General features: G+C 40.2%; 1 pseudogene across 1 annotated transcript; it reads left to right on the top strand.

The window, feature by feature from the left end:
* The first annotated feature begins 4,423 nt into the window (after positions 1–4,423).
* On the top strand, positions 4,424–5,326 carry LOC108537687 (small ubiquitin-related modifier 2 pseudogene; annotated as a pseudogene). Its single transcript, XR_001887900.1, has one exon. The product of XR_001887900.1 is annotated as a small ubiquitin-related modifier 2 pseudogene (transcript).
* The last annotated feature ends 1,340 nt before the right edge of the window (positions 5,327–6,666 follow it).

Below are 6,666 nucleotides of genomic sequence, written 5' to 3'. Positions count from 1 at the left end.
CAGGCGCCCACCACCTGGCTAATTTTTTTTGTATTTTTAGTAGAGACGGGGTTTCACCTTGTTAGCCAGGATGGTCTCCATCTCCTGACCTAATGATCCGCAGGCCTCGGCCTCCCAAAGTGCTGGGATTACAGGCGTGAGCCACCGCGCCCGGCCCATGAACAAGCTCAGTTTTATCTTCAACCTCTTCGTTTTTACTTCATGTTCTTGCTTTAATGAAAACATTATAACTGAAGATATAATTTCCCTGATAATTGTGTCTTCTTTCAAAGTCCACGGATTTTAGGTTTGAGGTAGGAGTTGTTTTCCTTCTCCTAAAGCCTTGACATTCATGGAGCATTAATCCCCCATCTTAGTCAGGAAAGGTAGGAGTAACCATGATAACAAAGAAATTCTGAAGTTTTAGTGTGACACAAAAGTCTATTTCTTACTCATAAAGCAGTTTAATGAGAAGGTGAAGTGGTTTTCCTCTAACTGGTTACTTCTTTGTGATTTTTCTACCATCTTTTGGCATTAAGATCATCTTGGCACCATTCAGTCAGCAAACAGAGAAAAAACTATTGAGAGGAAGACACACCATTTACTTACTCACTTCAGCGAAAAAAAAAAAAAAAGGCATTTCTCCTTGCATCCATCCCATCAGCCATAGCTCATTCATATGGCACCAACCTCACTAAAATAGTGCCTTGGAAATATAGACTTTTGAGGGTTCCAGGAAGAGGAAATGCAACTGGTAGGTATTTGCCACAACTCAACCTTCTGGTTAACAAATTATCCATTTTATTCTTTCTCAGGCACATAGAATACATTCTCTCCTTTTAAGAAGGAAAGCCCAAATTATCATCTGGTCACTGTTTCTAGCTCAAAATCAAGCTCTCCAGGTGATTGTCAGTCCTCTACATCAAGTCCACATGTGGCTCTTTGTCATATCGATAAAACGTATGTTTCATTTCAGAATACAGTATTAGAGAAAAGAATATCCACATCAGACACTCCCATTAAGAAAGAAAATGGTAGGAGGAGAATGGGAAACACATAAAATCATGGACCATTTAAAATCCAGTGGGCCAGGCACTGACAATTTTTTCTTGTCTTGGAGGTAAAAGAGATTCTGTGAACTAGCTCTGTTCTTTTAAGATATTGATCCGTAGCTTCCCATGACCTTAAGCTCTTCTTTTTGGAAGAGTTCTCTTTCCCATTATCCTACATGGCCACATTGAAAATGAGCATTTGTTAGTGTGGCTTCTTCAAAGGCTGCCTCTTGACTGTAGAAAGATTAGCACTGAAGTTGTTTAATAGCTAGACTGGCATAAGAGATATTTAGTATGGTCTTGAGGTTTCTCTGGCAACATAATTCATTCTCGAACAATGCAGGGGTTAGGGGCTTCAACCCATGTGCATTCACATAGAACTTTTGTCTCCCCCAAAACTTAACGAATAGCCTATTATTAACCAGAAGTTTCATCAGTAACATAAACAGAATTGATACATATTTTGTATGGTTTATATGCTATATATTGTATTGTTACAATAAAGTAAACTAGAGAAATGAAAATGTTAAGAAAATCATAAGAAAGAGAAAGTATATTCACTATTTATTATGTGGGAATTGATCATCATAAAAGTCTTTATCTTCAGTGACTACAGGTTGAGTAGGCTGAGGAGAAGGGGAAAGAAGGGGTTCGTTTCACTGTCTTAGGAGCGGTGGAGGCAGAACAAAATCTGCATACAAGTGGACATATGCAATTTAAATGTATTTTAATGGTCAATTGTACATGTGTACATGTTTTTCCTTAAAACTTAGTAACTTGAGCTTTGCATTTTTCTAATCGGTTCATGATCTAATAACCCTGTAAGTTTTGAGCTGTAATTTTCTTCATGTTTAATGACTGTTAACTTGATGTCCTCCTGATATAAATAGAGATTTTACCCCTAAAAACTCTATCGCATCTTCACCATGAAACACTTTGGTAAAACAGAAAGCTGAATTAGACTTTGACACTCTAAAATTTTTAACCACATATTAATTATGTGATTATTTTCAAATCTTTTCCACTAGGCTTGCTAGTTTAGACAAGTAATCTACCCCAAAAATCTTAGCAGAGGTTGACGGTTTTAAATATTTTGCTCTAACATAATATGAGTTGCCTTTTTCTAAGTTTCCACTATTATGTCTTCCCTTCTTGTTTTTCTATTATTAAGCTAGTGCCCTATATTTTCAGAAATTTTTTATATCAATTTACTTCTGCTCAAGGTCAAACCTGACATCTCCTGAATAACTATTGAAATTCTCAGTGACTTAACACAATATAAAGTTTAGTTCTCACTCACGCCATACTCGGCTGTGAAAGGTCAAAATGTTTTCTGGTAGCTTTCCTATAAGTGGTGACTCCTAGATCCTGTTTGTTTGTTTGCTTTTTAATCATATGTCTCCATCATTTTGGATTCCTTTTTTCCATCCACAAAACTGCAAAGATTGGGTGCAGCACACCAACATGGCACAACTATACATATGCAACAAACCTGCACGTTATGCACATGTACCCTAGAACTTAAAGTATAATAAAAAAAAATGCAAAGATGTATTCAGTTGTTTGAGAATTTAGGTCTGGAAATAGCCTATATCATGTCTGCTCCGATTTATTTGGCCATTACTAATCAAATGACCCCTATCTAATTTTGAAGGAGTTAGGAAAATCTAGTCTTCTAGCATTCCTTTGAAAAGGAAATAGGACTGATGGGATCCAGCCATTTTCTGCCACCATTCAGCCTTCTAGTCCACAAATATCTGCCTCAATCTTTCTTCCAAATGTGTGAAACTTTCAATCCTTTCATATAGAGAATAATCCGAAGTTTCCATTTGGCCACTGTCTCTGTATAAATTTCTGGGATCAATGAATGACCTGCCGTCTTTATATATGGCTTATCTTTGTCCTGTAACTTCCGGACTAAAATGATAGTTATCTTCCTCCTACCCACAAAAATGCACATACCACATATAGTAGTGAATCAGGAACAGGATATTAGCTGTAAATACTCTCATTTGAAAGGGTGAAGAATGAAAAACTCTCCCCAGCTACTGGCTTGTACAACTCTGAAATGCTGCTGGGAAGACACAGTGAAAGTCTCTGCACTTAGGTTTATGATTCTGGTTCCCTGGGAGGATTCTCTTGTCCATTAGTGTTCATGGGCCCTGGGCTGTTTCCTTTGGGAGGCTCCTTATTCTTTTTTTTTTTTTTTTTTTTTTTTTTTTTTTGATACAGAGTCTCGCTGTGTCGCCCAGGCTGGAGTGCAGTGGCGCCATCTCAGCTCACTGCAAGCTCTGCCTCCTGGGTTCACGCCATTCTCCTGCCTCAGCCTCCCGAGTAGCTGGGACTACAGGCGCCCGCCACCGCGCCCGGCTAATTTTTTTGTATTTTAGTAGAGACGGGGTTTCACCGTGTTAGCCAGGATGGTCTCGATCTCCTGACCTCGTGATCCACCCGCCTCGGCCTCCTGAAGTGCTGGGATTACAGGCGTGAGCCATGGCGCCCGGCTGAGAGGCTCCTTATTCTTACGCCACTGCCAAGTCCAATAAGCACAGTTGGAACATTTCTTCTCTGAGAAGTGACTCAAAGATCAGTCTGTTTCCACCTTCTGGTCCTTACATCTCACAGTTTTAAGCTCACTCTAACATCCAGCAGCTGAGGGAGATGGAGGAATAAAGCCAAAGGTAAAATACACTGGTTATTTAAGCACTTTATGAAAAGATTGATGACATCACTTTCTTTTGCATGCCAACGGCCAGATCTGCCCCACGAAACCAATCTAACTGCAAGGGAGAATGAGAAGTGTGATCTTCTTATGAAGCCAAGAAGAAGAAAAGGATTGGTAAGTGAGTCTGAAACTTTTCCCTACTCCTTCATAAAAATTCTTCTGCTTGAAAGCTATTGCCATTTGACGCTAACATTTTTCCCTTTCCTGGTACTGTCATTCTCAATAGTTCTGCTCTTCTCTCTCCTGAATCAGATATTAGCACTTTCAAAACTTTCTTTCTACCTTTATCGTCACTCATCAATAGACCCAACCAGACCACTGGCCTCAACTTGATCAATGTCCTCAACTCCAATGATCTTCTCCAACATGATACCTCAGCCACCCTTCTCAGAGTCAAATCCTAGAATCTGTCATCACCAGAAACAGCTCTTTTTCCAAAATTACTAATCCCATTTCTCTCTGTGTCCCAAATAGCATCATCCTCTTCTCTGTTTACTACGAAACTCCCTTCCTAATTCATCAGTTAAAATCCGCTCTTGGGCACGATGTGCGCGCACCCTCTCCCTCGTCCACCGCTGCCGCCTCCTTCTTCTGCTGCTCCTGGTGCTGCTTGTGTGCTCATTTGGTGTGGACCTGGTACCTCTTTTGTGAAGCGGCAGCTGAGGAGACTCCGGCGCTCGCCATGGCCGACGAAAAGCCCAAGGAAGAAGTCAAGACTGAGAACAACGATCATATTAATTTGAAGGTGGCGGGGCAGGATGGGTTCTGCGGTGCAGTTTAAGATTAAGAGGCATACACCACTTAGTAAACTAATGAAAGCCTATTATGAACGACAGGGATTGTCAATGAGGCAGATCAGATTCCGATTCGACGGGCAACCAATCAATGAAACAGACACACCTGCACAGTTGGAAATGGAGGATGAAGATACAATTGATGTGTTCCAACAGCAGACGGGAGGTGTCTACTGAAAAGGGAACCTGCTTCTTTACTCCAGGACTCTGTTCTTTAAAGACCAAGATTACATTCTCAATTAGAAAACTGCAATTTGGTTCCACCACATCCTGACTACTACCGTATAGTTTTCTCTATTCTTTCATTTCCCCCTTCCCCATTCCTTTATTGTACATAAAGTAACTGGTATATGTGCACAAGCATATTGCATTTTTTTTTTTAACTAAACAGCCAATGGTATGTTTTAATTGACATCAAGTGGAGACGGGATGGGGAAAAATACTGATTCTGTGAAAATACCCCCTTTCTCCATTAGTGGCATGCTCATTCAGCTCTTATCTTTACATTTCAGTAAGTTATTTTGCTCTCACTGTTTTAACAAAAACACACAACATAAAAATCCTTGCATACCTTGTTCAATTGGAGAATTTTAATGTTTTTCATTTATCATTGTAAAACCAAGGACAATTTTATAACGTTTTTGTACGTAGCTGTTACATGTAGGGCAATCTGTCTTTAAGTAGGGATAAATTACTCTAAAACAAAAAAGAATCTTAGATAGTTTTCCCTTCAAGTCAAGTGTCTTGTTGTTTAAATAAACTTCTTGTTTAAAATGAAAAAAAAAAAAAAAAATCCGCTCTTGGTTGGGTGAGGTGGCTCACACCTATAATCCCAGCAATTTAGGGTGCTGAGGCAGAAGGATCGCTTCAGCTCAGAAGTTCAAGACTGACCTGGGCAACATGGCCGAACCCTGTATCTACAAAATAAAATTAAAATAAAGAAAGAAAGAAACTCTGTTCTTAGTCCCTTTAATCCAGTCTCTATGCTCATAGCCCCCTATTACTCCAGGTTGCTTAGTCAATCCCTTCCCATTACGGTTCCCTGATCTTTTTGCCTCTAAACTAATAATTGTCTTTACGATTTTTTTTTTTTTTTTTTTTTGAAATGGAGTCTTGCTCTGTCGCCCGGGCTGGAGTGCAGTGGCCGGATCTCAGCTCACTGCAAGCTCCACCTCCCGGGTTTACACCATTCTCCTGGCTCAGCCTCCGGAGTAGCTGGGACTACAGGCGCCCGCCACCTCGCCTGGCTAGTTTTTTTGTATTTTAGTAGAGACGGGGTTTCACCGTGTTAGCCAGGATGGTCTCGATCTCCTGACCTCGTGATCCGCCGGTCTCGGCCTCCCAAAGTGCTGGGATTACAGGCTTGAGCCACCGAGCCTGGCCAATTGTCTTTACTCTTTCCCAATACAATAACTATCCCCTTTTATTAATTCCCTCATTAACCAGTTTAAGTTCTTTGGTTCGCCCTTTCAAACACTCTGTTGCCACACACTTTGTTACAAACCGATGCTACAATTTATTCAAAATCTTTAAATCAGAAGAGGGTCTAACACTCACTAGCAATCAGACATTTCTCTGGTCAGCAAATCTTGTCTACTCTCTGCAGCAATTATTTTAAAACCTTTGTGCTTCCCTTAAAACTCTGATCACCCAGCTCCTCACCTCACCCTCATTGCCTAATAACACAAAGAGAAAGTGTAAGCCGTAGGGTAAGGAATCTTTTATCATTTTACAATCATCTAGAAGCCTACTTTCTTTTTTTTCCCCCCTGAGCCCCTTCACTCTCTTCTGTTATAAATGAAAAGGCACCCTTGCTACTATAAAAGGGTCTTCTATGCTTCAGTCCTCCTCCTCTTCTGACTTTATGGGAGATTCATCTATTCTCCACCCCCATATATTCAGTCTTGTCCTCAATACTGCACTTTTTTTCAATAGTATTTAAATCCTCTTAAGCCTATCTCATCTGAAAACACAGCAAATAAGTTAAAAAACTCTTACACCCATAGTTTCAATCTCCATCTTTATGTTGCTGACTGCTAATTCTCCTCTGAGCTTCAATAAGCATATTTCAAGCTATCCTCTTGACACATTGCAAACAGCTTCACTGAACACAGCC

This window comes from Rhinopithecus bieti, unplaced genomic scaffold (assembly GCF_001698545.2).
Source record: "Rhinopithecus bieti isolate Rb0 unplaced genomic scaffold, ASM169854v2 scaffold_15089, whole genome shotgun sequence".
Classification (NCBI taxonomy): Eukaryota; Metazoa; Chordata; class Mammalia; order Primates; family Cercopithecidae; genus Rhinopithecus; species Rhinopithecus bieti.
The sequence above is the reverse complement of the archived record's forward strand: the minus strand, read 5'-3'. Positions and strand labels throughout refer to the sequence as shown.